Below are 15,407 nucleotides of genomic sequence, written 5' to 3' on the forward strand. Positions count from 1 at the left end.
AGTGTATTATGCTAAGTGAAATAAGTCAGTCAGAGAAAGACAAATATAGGATTTCACTCACGTGTGGAATTTAAGGGAAAAAAAACAGATGAACATAAGGGAAGGGAAGCAAAATAATATAAAGACAGAGTGGGAGACAAACTATAAGAGACTCAAATACAGAAAACAAACTGAGGGTTGCTGGAGGGGAGGTGGGTGGGGGATGGGCTGATTGGGGGATGGGCACTAAGGAGGACACTTGTTGGGATAAGCACTGGGTGTTGTACGTAAGTGAGGAATCACTAAATTTTATTCCTGAAATTATTATTACACTATATGTTAACTAACTTGGATTTAAACAAACGTTTGGAATTCTTGAGATGGAGGATAGTGAGGCCCAAAGCATATAACCCTTATTCTTAACGTTATACACACACATACACACACACACACCACATGCTAAAAACATACATGTAAGTTTAAAAATAGGTTAGAACAACCATGAATGGAAAAGAAACGCCTTAGTGCCTGGAGAGGCCATTGGGTAGGCAGAACCGGGAAGGACTGGGATGGGAGACTGGCTTCAGCAAGACGGTCCGCAAGTGAGGCTTGGGTCTTCCTAGAACTGGGGTGAAATGTCTCCACCTCACGTAACCGTCAGCAGCAGCCTCTGCTTCTTCTGCTCCCATTGTCCTCCTGACTCACTCCTCTTGCTGCCAAATGCCAAGACTCTCTTGATAGGCAGAAAGGGAAGTGGGAAGGAGGGCCAGTAGCTGAGAAGAGGACCTGGCTATAGCATCTTGAAAGAGGGCCCCTAATGAGGTGCCTGGTTGACCCAGTTGGTAGACATGTAACTCTTGATCTTGGGTTTGTGAGTTCAAACCCCACATTGGGGGTGCAGTTTACTTAAAAAAAAAAAGAAAGCTGCTAATTCTCTAGAATTGCTTTGTTTTGGGTAAATGCTGGCACTCTAACAAGATACCAGTCTTGATTCCTCATATTGGCAGATGAAAAGAGAATAGGGTATTACCTATACATCTAGCATAAGGTATCAGACTTCTAAGAAATTAAGTCATATAAGTACATTTAAAAATCATGGTTTGGGGCGCCTGGGTGGCTAAGTCGATTGAGCGTCCAATTTCGGCTCAGGTCATGATCTCACAGTTTGTGGGTTCAAGTCCCATGTCGGGCTTTGTGCTGACAGCTCAGAGCCTGGAGCCTGCTTCAGATTCCGCGTGTCCCTCTCTTTCTGCCCCTCCCCTGATCATACTGTCTCTCTCTGTCTCTCAAAAATAAATAAATGTTAAAAAATTTTAAAAAATCATGGTTTTTATTTCCTATTGATATGATATGACATATCATACTTTATTCCTCTTTATTGATATATTACAATCTTCCAGAGTAACTTATTCTCTAGACCTCTCTTAGAAGACAGGCACCTGATAACACATTGATTATAAAGAAGCATTAATTTAAGAGCATTTCCTGTGTTCGGGGTATAAAGCTCCTTTTTTTTATGTTTACTTATTTTTGAGAGACAGAGAGAGAGAGGGAGAGAGAGAGAGAGATACAGAATGCAAGTAGGAGAGAGGCAGAGAGAGAAAGAGACACAGAATCTGAAGCAGGCTCCAGGCTCTGAGCTGTCAGTGCAGAGCCTGATGTGGGGCTCAAACCCATAAACTGCGAGATATGACCTGAGCCGGTCAGATGCTTAACCAACTGAGCCACCCAGGTGTCCTTATGAAGCTATTTCTATGTTACTAAGGACTATCTACCCACAAATACCACAGAATACAAGTTTCAAACAGAATCCTTCCTTCCACAATCTTAGCCTCATATCCTTTTTAAGGCAAAGATGGAAATTTGGTGGAGCAAGATACCCTACCGCATCTCTAAGCAGTTAGCTACGTGCGCTGCAAACATTCTGCCTCACTACCCGGACTTAAGTGGCCCCTCAGTCTTGCATTTATTTTGTGTTCTGGGCAGCACAGAACTTTTGGCAGAGTTTCCGACCAAAATGGCCAAGGGATATGCACTAGAGGTAGTTCTTAATCTGCTGCAAAAATAAAACAAAAGGACAATGTCATGATAGGTGTTAAAATGCAAGGTTTTCGAGGCTTGAATTCCTTTTAAGAAAATAGTCAAGTAAACAGAGAAATCAATAGGCCATTGATTAAGAATAGGTGGAAAGTGCTTTGATTTGAAGGAAAACACCATTATGCTCAGGACTTGCTGACACAACAGAACAGAGGAGAAGCTGCTCCCCGAGGCACAGGATGACTTTAAGGGTTTGAAGGGAACAGGTGTGAGGCTGGGGCTGCTCAGTTCACAGGGATGCTGCTACAAAAAGGCAGTTTTCAAAGCGTGGTCCTGGACCAGCAGCATCAGTATCGCTTGGAACTTTTTAAAAACATTAATCCTTGGGCTCTGCTTTACTTACCAAATTAGATAGGTGATTCTAATACCTGCTAAAGTTTGGGAACCACTGAGCTATGTTTCAGTTGGGCTTTCATTTACGTGCTGCATCATGGGGTGTGTGTGTGTGTGTGTGTGTGTGTGTGTTTAAAATTTTGGATTAGAATACAAACCTTTACATTTTTGCTCGTTTTATTCCAGGGATGTTAGTGGAGGAATAATAAACACAAAGTGAAGGCAATAAATTACAAGAAGCAATCGAAAATGATAGAGAATGGCCAACAGAAAAATAGGCAAATAGTTGTTGGTTTGGTTTTTATTTAATATTCTTTTCCTTGACAGTCAAGTGTGAGCCACTTGCAATTCTGTTGATTTAAAAATACCGTGTTTGTTTCATTTGGAAGGAACCATGGGAACATCTGATACCACCTTCTCATTTTACAGACGAGGAGACTGATGGGGTCAGGCTATCCTGCCTGCCCAGGTTAAACAGAAGCTCACCGTCCTGGTCCTAAGGTGGAGAGGGATTACAGATAAAAGTTAAAACTGAGTAGATATTCTTGATTTGGAGAGAAAATAAAATGTTTGCCAGCGTTTTATAAAAATAAATGGATCGTTTAACTCTCTTCTCCATCTCCTGCTGCTGCCAGAGGCTGGTGGCTAAGATTCCTATCATGAGAGGTACACAGACTCTCTCTCTCTCTCTCTCTCTCTCTCTCTCTCTCTCTCTCTCTCTCTCTCTCTCTCAGGAGGCCGAGGCTCAGCAGAGCAGACCGTGGCCCCAGCTGCAAGGCCGCCTGTGCCAGAGGAATGAAAGACTCCTTTCACTCCCCGCCCCCACGCCAGGCCCAGCACCAGCGGTGGCCCCACCTTCCTTCTGCGAAGGCTTTCTTTAGTTCTAGAAGGAAATCATATGCGACTTGCCCAGGGAGGATTGCTCGTGAGTGAGTAAAGGCATAAACTTTATTATAATTATTAATCACTATTATTTTACTTACGCACTATATCACTCCTTCTGTCAGAAGGTATTTAAGGGAGCACTTTGTTTTTTAAGGGCTGGTTGTCTGCTTCGTCTTCTACCAGGCCTCAGCATCCTCCGGGGCAAGGGGATGGAGAGTCAGACCTGGAGCCACGGGTCACTGCTTCCTGCAGTGCTGAGTTGGCTGCCTGGCTCCCAACAAGGGCTCCGTGAACATCCGGGGAATTATTGAGTGAACATGAGAGAGGAACAGGGCGTTGGCAGTGGGAAGCATAGGGGAGTTTTCCCATTTGTCAGACGAGAGGGATAATTCCTGGGAGCTGAATCTTTTTTGCTTTACTTTTAGGAGTAAATGTGACACAAAGCCCTATTAGGGTCACCCTGAAGTCAAGCATGGCAACCCAGGTTGGGAAAAGATTATTTTCTAAGAGGCTCGTGCCTGGGCTGGAAAACACTCCAAACCAGAGTCCAAGCAGTCTTCACAACTGGGATAAGTTATGGTTCCACTTGAAAATGAAAATTCGGGGTTAACCCCAAAAGCAAGGGTGAAGTCGTACCAGGATTTGGAGACAAATTGTTATTTGAAGACACCAAAGGTGTCTGCTAATACTAGGATACCGATTATCCTGAGGAGTCTAAAACTAAAACATCAGATAAACTCTACATTGCAACACGCCTAATAATTCTATTTTTCTTCCTATCACAGTTTCTGCAATAGCTTTTTAAGTGGCAGAATGAATTAATATGTTTTTTCATTCTGTCTGGGCCTATTGCTATTTAAAGTCTTAATACACAGTGATGTGGACAAGATGTTGACACTTGGGAGAAAAAAAGATGGGAGGCAAATGACCTTGGTAGCAAATCAGTAGCTGATTTAGTTTAAAGAAAAATGGAAGTATTTAAAGAAAAAACTCTGCCATTTATTTTAATATTATATTTATGCTCAAGAAATTTATGGTATAATACATTAGGGTTTTAAATTTTCACTTCACTAAGAATTGCCTGGAGAATATAAAACAAATACCTAAATATATAGATAGTTTGACTTCTCTGTTGAATTTGACACACTGATTAAGTTGACCAGATGCTCTAACACTGTTAGCTTCCAGCTCTATTAGGAAAGGCATATAAATGACATATTAGGAATAACTTCCTATTGACAATTTCTTTAAAGAAGGGAGTAATCAAAGTTCTTGGCTGAGAATCATGGAGATTGTGAGGAAATCATATTGTATGTCAGTGATTGATCAGTGATCTGAAAGTTGAAATTCTCTGTTTTGTTTTTGATGACCTTTCTTCTGCAAAAGCTTTTCAGATTGGTTTTTGTTTATTTGGAAGCTCATGTAAGCCCAGTGAAGGAAGAGGACAGGCTTGTGTTTTTTATTCTTGTATCCTCAATAGCTAGTGAAGTGATAGGAAGCAACGAAAGAAATAGTACTTTTTGTTGGCACATGTAAAATATTTTGAAGTGGCCATTAACTTGAAAGAAAAGCAATACGCTTTAAAACTTTATAGTCATGATCATGTTAGAGTTTATGAATAGTAATATACATGCATTGAATCCCTTTCTGGTTTCTGATATTTAGAATTAAAGCATGTTTCAGCAATAACAGGGAAGGCACAAATAAATTATGGACTGTAAATCTGCTGAGGCACATGACTATTCATACTTATTCAGAGAATGTATTATTTTTAAAACTTATTCAAAATACTTTTAATATGTGTGTCTGTTGCTATGTGTGAATGAAAAGCTCTAGGTTGATGACTGTATCATGCACTGGTGAGTGAGAACATATCACTAGGGGAGCAGAATTTCTGCTTCTCCTTTGCCTGCTTTGCTAACAAGACTGAGAAAACATCTACCTCCCCATTTGTTCTCAGAGCCCCTGCTTGAAGAGGAGCTCAAATTACACTATTTTAAAACCACAAAAAAGTGCATGTAGGCTCTTAGACTTTTATAACTAATATATTTTCAGAACTCAGCTGTGCCCAAAATTTCAGCTGGAAACTGAGTTGGGTATCATAAATAGAGCCAGTACTTTGCACATAACAGGTACTCAGATATTTGACTGTGTCTTTGAAATTGCTGAACCAGAATTCCCATCCAGGTAGGAAAATGGAATGGGGGGAGAAGTATAAACTTATCTTCAAGACAATGAGGAAGTGTAGAAGCTCAGAGGGAGGTAGCCAAGGCAGGGCTGGCTGTGGGGGTACTGGTGGTGCTGATGGCGATGATAATAGAGTCATAATTTTGGTGGAGGGAAAGAACACATTTCTGTGGAATAAGTGACATCTGAGATAGATCTAGAAAGCAAAGAGTATAGAAAGCATAGCCTGTTCTGGAACAGCCAAAATTGCCGGGTGGCTGGAGTGTAGATGTAAAGAGAGGGAAGCTGGAGAGATGAGGCTGAGATGGGAAATCTGACCAGATTTCATGGAGCCTTTCAGGCCCTTTCTAAATATGGAATCATTAAAAGATTTCAAGCAGGAGAGTGAAATGAACAGATTGTATTTTAGAAAACTGGTCACAGATGGAGAAAAGATTGAGTTAGAGAGACCAGAAAGAGGAGCCTATGACAGAAATCCAGGTAAGGAATGACAAGAGTCTGAGCTAGAGTGGGCAAAGGTGGGATGTTTAAAGACACTTTGAAGGTAGAGTTCACAGGATTTGGCTGTTGATTCTGTGTGAAAAAGGATAAGGAAATCAGAGGATGAGACCTTATCCGTAACACACTGGGCATGCTAAAATGAGGTTATGTGTCTTTAGTCCATGCATTCATTCCACAAATATTTGTTGACCGCCTATTCTATTGCAGGTGTACTAGATTCTGGTGCTACAGAGGTAAAAATATATGGTTGTTATTCTAACATACCAGTATGTGAAATTGCATCACTTCCAAAAATCCTTAGTCAAAGGACTAAGGATAAAGTTGAAAAAATATTGTAACATATATAACCCATACCCTTAGTATAAGCTCAAGAGGGAAGGGTAGATATCTATAGGCAGTTCTTAGTAGAAGAAACAAATAAAGAGATGTTTGGCTGCCGGAGTCCAGCTCCAGCAGGTCCAGGGCTCCCTGAAGGATGGACGGTGTTGGCGAAAGGGAGTGAGAGAGCCTCGACTTCTTTCTGCTCCCCAGGCAGGCGTCTCTGCACTGACCCGAGAGTCAGCTTTATTTATTGAAAAAATGTATGGGATACAAAACAGAAGTGGCAATTGCCTTAGACAATGATTTCTGATAACAAATTCTTTGGTATGTAAAAATTTTCCAGAACATAAATTGGTGGAAGACTCATGCATAACCTTTATCAATTGTGATTGAAGGGATATTTAGTATTTAAATACAAGGCAAAGTTTTTAGCATAGCAAAGGCAAGAGTTAGTTCTTTTGTTAGCTGGGGTCAATGGCCTGTTTTTGAGGGGAAGAAAAACAGGTTATCTCAGGAAATGTAACATTTGCTCCTATAATCACAAAAGAAACTCCTTTTTCACAAGGTACAATTCACATATTTTTAGCCTAAGAAGGCAAGTCACTCCTGATACCAGTCAGTCAGGCGCCTTGGGGGTCAGTGCTCAAGCAGAAAGTGAGTGGGGGTTGAGTGGGGGTAGATGTGGGTTGCCATCTGATGGTGGGAGGCCTTGCAAACTTGCCTTACTTCAGAAATGGCTCCCAGCCCTTGGCGTGCCCAATAATCAGAGATGTGCATTAAGATAATGACAACAAAATATTTGGAGGGAGAGTGGTAGATTGATAAAAATAGAAGAAAAAAACCATAGTGACATGTCCCAATCTTACAGATTAGAACACACGCACACATGCACACACACTGACCTGCAGGAAAAATGGAAAGTGTGTATACTTTAAATTGTTAATGGTTCTCCCCAGACAATGGAGTTATAGACCTGGTGGTTTTCATTTAATTCTTTGTGCTTTTTTTGGTATGATATAAGGTGTTTTTTTTTTCATTTTAACTATATATTATCTTATAAGCTAAAATTAACTAATAATGCTATTTTTAATTTAGAAAAAATGAAAAAGTACATTGAGTGCAGAGGGAGTGGGGAGAGAGCAGTCTTAGCAGCGAGAAGGCACGTCCAAAGGAGTTGGAAGTGTGCAGTGATGGAGGACCATTGATGCCTCAGCATCCCACAGCATCAAGTGCTGGAGGTAGCCCAGAAGTCATGCCAACGAGTTTAGAACTTACCCTAAAAGTAGTAAGGAACTAGGTATGGCTTCTGATCAGGACAGACACATGGTCCTGGCACAGATGCCTCTGGAGTTGGCACGGAGAACGGACACAGGGGGAGTGGTTAGTGTTCAGGAGATCAGGTAGGAGGCCATGGACTGATGGGACCTCCATGGCAAGAGGACCTTGATCAAGTTAAATTTGCAAACTTCCTGTGCCTCCATTGTCTTGTTATAAAAGAGAAGTAAGAATAGCACCTGCTTTGAGGGTGGATGTGTCATGGAACTAATGAAGGTCAATTTTCAGGACCCATCACTTGTGTCAGTCCAAGTATTTATTTTTGTTAAGTACTAATTTTGATATTTGTAATTTTATTTTTGTTATTTTATTTTCTTGCAATAAGAACACTTAACAGATCTGTGCTCTTAAAATTTTTAAATGTGCAGTGCAGTGTTGTTAACTATGCACTACGTTGCATGGCAGATCTCTAGAATTTATTCATCTTAAATTGAAATTTAATACCCATTGATTAGCAACTCCCCAGCTCCCTCTGCTGCCAGCCCCTGGAAACCACCATTCTAGTCTGTTTCTATGAGTTTAACTGTTCCAAATATCTCATGTAAGTATTTGTCCTTTTGCGACTGGCTTAGTCCACTTAGCACAATGTTTTCCTTCAAGGTTCGTCCATGTTGTAGCATCTTGCAAGATTTCCTGATGTTTGCTTTTTCTGCTTTTTGTTTGTTTTGTTTTGTTTTGCTTTAAGGACACTAAAACTTGTCCAAGTTTTGGCTTCAGGGAATTTGGAGCCATTTCTGACAATACTTGGCATTGCTCTCAGGATGATAAGAGCTAATTTACATTGAGTGTGTGACATGTGGTACCTGCCATAGGAGTGTCAGCTGTTTTCCTTATGTGACAGTGAAATATGGCTGATGGATACAATCTAGGATGATCCTGGGTATTCTGGCTTGGGCTACAGGGTGCTATTCCCACATATACAGACTATTTAGTTTAAAAATTAAAGAATTCTCATTCAATTTTGGATATGCCTAAGTTTGACATGCTGATAAAATATTCAGTGGGTGCCCAGAAATAGGCCATGAAATGCTTAGGAACAAAGCTCAAGAGAGAGAGGTTAGGGTTATCAATTTGGGAATTATTCAGATACAAAAGACAGTTAACGTCACAATTGTGGATGACAAGGTTCAGGGACAGTGTGAAGAATGAAAGCTGAATAGCTGAATAGGGCTTGGGACAGAATCCTGGGGGTCAACCAGCTTTTGACAATCAGATTGTGTTGATGGTTATATGAATCTATATTATTTAATAGTAGAGTGTACTCACCTCATTCAAAAAAAGATGCATGTAAAAACTGGTGAAATCCAAATTAAGGCTTGTAGTTTACTATACCAGTGTAAATGTCCTGTTTTTGATAATGTATGATGTTTTTGTAAGATGTTATCCTTGAAGATAGCTGGGTGAACGTACATGCGTCCACTATTTTTGCACCTTCTTCTGAGCCTTTGTTTCAAAATAAAAAGTTAAAAATACAAACAGAGCTAAAGCATTCAGATCGGGCTGACCCGAAGCAGCCAGATAACTTAGACTAAGATAGTGCATGCTGATATTATTTTTATGGCTCCTTTGAGCAGTGATCTAATTTCAGGCTAATTTCAAAAGAATGCAGCCAACTGTACAAGCCAAAACAACTGGGACATTCCTGCCATAATCTGTCTCCGGTCAATAAAAACCCTAAATCTTTATAGAAAAGAAACAAACAAAATTAAAAAAAAACACAAAACGATCAGGCAGAAGCAGAGAAGACCAGACAGGAAAAATTCTGGGAAGGGGGTGAACCAAGGGGAGGCAGCTCAGCGTTTCTGTACCACTGGGGGTAGAAGAGAGAGAGAAATGCCTATTCGGTCCAACACCCGATTTAGTCACAGACACTAGGAAAATGAATTCTATTTCATTCAGATACTTCCTCAGAAAAATTAACTAATGAAGAATAAAATCCGCTGGATTTTTTTCATTGTCTGTTGCTTTCGGGATTAATGAAATCATTAATAATCTTTAGATTTATCCTATTTTCATAGATTGTAGGGGATATAAGGACTCTGAAATGATTTGGTTTCATGCTACTCAAAATTTAGTCTCTGGGCCAGCAACATTGGCATCCCCTGGGAATTTGCCAGAAATATGGAATGTCAGGCCACACCACAGACCTACTGAAGATGAATCTGTATTTTTCAAAGTATTCAGAAGATATGTATGCACTTTAAAGAATGCAAAGGCCTGGTCTTGCCAATCCTGCCTTTCCCTCACAACAGAATCCATTATTGCCAACAGGAAATTAATAAAGAAGACAATTACAAGCAGCCCTCGGGAAAATAACCTCTCATAACCGAAAAGATCCATAGGGTAAGGTACTATTTTTTTTTTCTCTGTGAACAAAATGTCATTTAAAAAAATCTTCCTCTTCCACATTACAGTCTGCTTTCTTTTGCTGCTTTTAAAGGGTTAGTAGCTGAGTCGCAGCAGACTGTGGGGCCTTCTCCAGCGTCCCCACACAAGCCTGGTGGTGGGTGGGCTTAGTAGAGGGAGGGGCCCACGCTTGTGGCCCCTGCAGCTTCCCCCTGGTCAAGGCTGCAAGCTTTCTCTTCGCTGTAGTGTGGAGGTTGCCTAAGAGGAGCCAGAGCTCAGGACCAACGAGCCAGATGGCAGAGAGGGAGTAGGGATTACACATCCTGAGGTACGTCTGTCTCTGAGAGCAATGCTTCCTTGAGAGGGTGATATCGGAATGCATGTTTTGTTCACTAACTGAGTCACTACTGGACAGGTTGTTTAACAGAGATGTAGTGAACACATTGCACTCAGTTATGACTCATGAGATATGAGTTCTTTGAGACCTTTGTTTCATCTTCCATGATGAATGGGTAATTTTTGCCACATGTCCAGAGTGAGGGCTGGAATGATAATAAATGCTCGCCTAATGCAAAAATGTCAATCATAAATATCTCTGTCATAATTAGTATAATTAGTATAGCTTGGTTATCAGATGCTCTAATATAATTTGAAAAGTAAGTAGTAGCAATAAATAGTAAAGTTTGGTAAGTTTCCAGTTTCAGTTTTCCATCAGAATTAAAAGAGGAATTTTAAAGAATGCAGGGATTTTAAAAATAACTAGGTAGTTAATGTTCCCTGAGATTAGTGGACTATGCTCTTTATGATCTGTTAGGTGGAACCATATGGATGTTCTTGTATCAGGGTTTTAATACGGTACAATCTAATGTTTGAACGGTGGTAAATTTGAAAAATGGATGGGCAATTTGCTTTGGTGGTGCATTTGTTTGAAGACCTCATGGGGTCTATGATTCAGAACTTTGTTGTTGTTGTTGTTAGAGAATTCAGAAATACCACCCTTAAAAAGACAAATTCTTTTGACCATTTGAGGTTCCTTTCAGTGCATTTACTTCCCCAAAGTTTGAGGTAATGCAGATGGCATTCATTCTTCAGAAGATTGGAATAGAAACACATGTACTTTGGTTTTCTTGCAGTTGGAACCAATTATATCAACGTTGAAACTGATATAAGACAACATTACTAGGTTAATGTGCAATATCGTTACACTGAATTTTAGCTCTGTGATAGTATGTCTGTGCCTAATGTAAGCATTGGAGAAAGACAGCAATTCCCATGACATTTTTGGGCAGAGTAACCTAATTATTACAGATTTCCAAGTTATTACTGAACTTTAAGAGCCTGCCTGGCATCTCAAAATGTTCTTTGTCCATGGAGGTGTTAAAGGACTACAGAAGATAGGAAAGTGTCACTTTAGGTTGAAAGTGATGACTATGCTAACACACCAATGTAAATATTGGTGTGAAGGTTCAGAACTTAAGGGTAGGGGGAAGAGGCAAGGGATAAAAAAATTCTTACTATTTTTGTAAAAACCTTTTATTTGACAAGTTGACTCACTTGCCTCTGTGGTGCAACATACTTCTTCAGAGATTTTCACAGATCTATAAATCAGAGGGTAATACCCATAGGGTGGTTCTGAGAGTGAAATGAGGTAACATGGACATGGAGTGCTTAATGCTCAGTACTTGGTAGGTGCTAAACAACTGTTAGTTCTCCTTCTCTCCCTTTTCCCATATGTGCACCCTCTCCAGTGCCTCCCATCTCAGTAAATAGCACCTGGAGGCAAGTTCAGTTGCTTAACCCCAAATCTGAAAAACACCCTAACACCTCCCTCTCTTCTCCCTACTCGCCAACTTTAGGGAACTTACTAGGGTTGCTCTCAAACTAATCATTCTGGGCTCCAGATTCAGTCTTTTTTCAGTTATTTTAATGGCAATAGAGGAATTTTCTCCAAAGATAAAAAATTTAAGTACCGGTAGAAATGTATACATATATATTATTTTAAAATCACCCAAGTGATTGCAGGGTAAAATAGCTCCCATTTATTCAGCATCTGATATGTTCAAAGTGTATTTTTAAAATTTAACAACCTCTTAAATAGTACTTACAACGTGCCAGGCACATTTAATTTAATGGAAACAATTTTTACCCTAAGCATTTTACACATACTGACTCATGAAGTGGTTATAATCATTACCTCATTTTACCAGCGAGAAAAAGGTGACACAGATGCGTAAAGTAAATTTGCCCAAGATCACAGAGGCATCAGTGGCGGACTGAGAATTTGAACTCAGGCAGCTGGTTTTAAGGTCTGTGCTCTTGACCACTCCAACCAGCTGCTTCTTATAAGGTACAGAGCATTGCATGTGTTATCTGACTTCATCGCTAGCGCAGTCCTATGAAGTAGCTCCTGTTATCCCAATTGTACAAAGGTGAGAACTGAAGTAGTGTAGGTAAATTGCCCAAAATTATGTAGGCAGTAGGTATGACTGCTAGGATTCAAACATGAGTTCTTTAGATAGTCCATGATTCTAAGTATATATTCATTTTTAGAGCTCAAGTAAAGAAACCAGAAAATTTATAGTCTTGGCAAAATTTTCTCTGTTCTAGGATGTTTCAGATTCTTTTAAAGTATGTTACCTTTTGGGAACAGGATAGCCAACCCTAAAGTACTGTGTTACAGTAGAAAATGCTAAGGTTTTTAAAGTCAAAAACTGCAGTTTAAATTATGGTTCTATCTCTTACTAGTTGTGAGATTTTGTTCATGTTACTTAATGTTAATGTTAACAAACCTCATTCTGTAGGATTTTTTAATGGGGAGAGGAGAATTCGGAGATAGTATATGGAAACTGTAATATATGATTGTATACTGAGCGTACATTACTAGTTATTCAATAAAACATTAATTTTAACAAAATGGCAATTCTGAAAACAATCTTTGGGAATCTTGGCTTTGGTGGGTATTTGTTGTATTGTTTGGAATATATTAAGCTTCCATTTCTTCATCTGACGATACCCTCCTTACTGGTTTATTGGGAGGTAAAATAAAACGAGGGAGGTAAAATGGACAGCAGAGGACCTTCCACACGGTTGGGCTTCAAAAAATTGATATTACTATGGCCCCAAATTTGACTTTTCAGAAAATTTAATGGAAACTGTTTTCATCTTAAAGAGTTATTCCCAAGCCCTTACTTAATATATTCTGATGGAGTAATTTATAGACTCTGAGAGTAGGCTTAATACATATGTAGTTTCTGTGGGCTGTTTAAAACTGGGTGTTGTTAGCATCTTAATTTCTATCACTTCAGCACTGCATAGGAAGAGCCCCACTGTTACAAGCAAGGCTTGAGACTAAATACAGTTCAGCGATGCTTAGCTATGCTGTGATCTGACACCTTAGGGACTTGTCTATATGTGGATTAAACTAAAGAACTCTTTTTTTTTTTTTTTTTGGATGGCAGAACTGGTTTCTTCATTTTATTTATTTATTTTAAGGTTTTATTTTTAAGTGATCTCTACACCCAGTGTGGGCTCGAACTTACAACCCTGAGATCAAGCCTGAGTCACAGGCTCTGCCAACTGAGCCAGCCAGGCACACAGGTATTCTCATGTTCCAATTCTGTCCTGAATGTGCTTTTTTTTAAATAGCCAATAAGGGTTTTTTGTTCATAATAACAATATCAACAATATCCTAAATAGTCAGTGTATCGGAAAAAAAATAGATAAATTCGAATTTATTTGATTTCTCATCTTCATATACGAATCATGGCATCAAGTCTTTGCAGTTATATTAGGTTGATGAATATCTTATTTTATTTTTCTTATGTTTATTAAACATTTCTAATGTGTTTTTTTATGTTTTTATTTATTTTTGAGAGAGAGAGCGAGCACGAGCTGGGGAGGGACAGAGAGAGAGGGAGACACAGAATCTGAAGCAGGTTCCAGGCTCTGAGCTGTCAGCACAGAGCCTGATGCAGGGCTCGAACTTGTGAACCACGAGATCATGACCTGCGCCAAAGTTGGACGCCCACCTGACTGAGCCACCCAAGCACCCCAAATGTTCAATTATTTTTGAGAGAGAATGAGAGAGAGAGAGAGACAGACAGACAAAGCATGAGTAGGGGAGGGGCAGAGAGAGAGGGAGACACAGAATCCGAAGCAGGGTCCAGGCTCTGAGAGGTTAGTGCAGAGGGAGATTCAGGGCTGGAATTCATGAACTGTGAGAGCATGACCTGAGCCAGAGTCGGACGTTAAACAAACTAAGCCACCTGGGTGCCCCTATTTTTTAAATTTCTTTAATTTTTTAAATTTTTATTTACTTATTTTAAGAGAGAAAAAAAGAGAGCACAATCAGGGGATGGGCAGAGAGCGGGAGAGAGAGAGAATCCCAAGCAGGGTCAGTGCTGAGCCCGATGCGGGTCTTGAAGTCCTGATGAACCATGAGATCATGAGCTGAGGCAAAACCAAGAGTTGGACACTTAACCGACAGAGCCACCCAGGCACCCCAGATGAATATTTTTTAAAGTTTGTGTTGCTTTAGGAAAAGGGATTTATTTTTAAAGAAACAACATCAATTAGAAATACAAACTGGCAAAAAGCACTAAGAAACATAGACTTTTCAGGAAATAAATATGGTTGAACAGTGAAGAAAGAATTTATGGAAAGAATTACTTAGAAATTTTAACTATAAAAAGGTAACCCTTGGTGTACTTTTAATAAAGTCTCACAAAAGAGATGGCTTTTATTTTTTCTTAAATTTTTTTCATTTCATGAACAGTATCTTTGCATATGAATTCTCTGTGAACTGATGCATTCAAATATCTGTTTTGTTTAGAATTGTGTTCCTCATCATCTGCTATCACATCAGTTTATTGGGGCAATCAGGCTGGGATGGGCCAGCTCCAAGAATTAAGAGATGGAATTTCTAGATCTAGATCTTTCCATTGAAATTGCCTGAATATGGCCAGAAAAGTGCAGGTTGTCCTGCAGTGGGAATCCCTCCAAGACAATCAGGATATCCAAGAATGAATTCCTGGTGTTCAATGGATTTTACCAGCAGTTGTTTTAGCCTCCCAATAATGTGACATACTCAAGGAGGGGAAGGGGCTAGTGTCTAACTGGTGTTACAGTCAACCAGTACTAAAGATACCTTCTTCTCTTTATTCTTATAATCCCTAAGTCATGGAACTTGAAAAACGTTTACAAGTATACATGAAATACTTAAATAGCTACATTTTAATAATGTTGAAAATGCAACTGCTTTGGTGTTTTATCAAGGGGTTCTATAACTTATAGTTTCTTCTATAAGAAGACAAGTGGTGTTGGGGTGCCTGGGTGTATCAGTTGATTAAACGTCCAACTTTGGCTCTGGTCATGGTCTCAGAGTTGGTGGGTTCAACCCCTGCATCGGGCTCTCCATTATCAGT

Source organism: Suricata suricatta, chromosome 4 (genome assembly GCF_006229205.1).
Source record: "Suricata suricatta isolate VVHF042 chromosome 4, meerkat_22Aug2017_6uvM2_HiC, whole genome shotgun sequence".
Taxonomy (NCBI): domain Eukaryota; kingdom Metazoa; phylum Chordata; class Mammalia; order Carnivora; family Herpestidae; genus Suricata; species Suricata suricatta.